We start from the raw sequence: 337 nt of genomic DNA, 5'->3' as shown, positions 1-337 counted from the left end.
TAAATTTTAGATTCATCAGCATATAGATGGTGTTTAAAGTCATGGAGTGAAATAGGATCACCTTGTGAATGAATACAGATGAAGGGAAAAGGGCTAAGGATTTTACCATTAAGCTGCAAGTACTGGGGGAGGGACCAGGTGTTCTTACTGCAACAAATGGAGCTTTGTGAAAACCTTCTTCAGTTATGACTCTTTGGCATCAGGATTATGGGGATCTTTGTGGAAAATGAATTGATCTGTAATAGATTCATGGTTAAATATTATCTACCTTCTTATTCTCTTTTATTTTGTTTGTTTTAAACAGCTTGTTGAGATATAATTGATATATAATAAATTG

This window comes from Trichechus manatus, unplaced genomic scaffold (assembly GCF_000243295.1).
Source record: "Trichechus manatus latirostris isolate Lorelei unplaced genomic scaffold, TriManLat1.0 scaffold00090, whole genome shotgun sequence".
Taxonomy (NCBI): Eukaryota; Metazoa; Chordata; class Mammalia; order Sirenia; family Trichechidae; genus Trichechus; species Trichechus manatus.
This window is presented reverse-complemented; position numbering follows the sequence as displayed.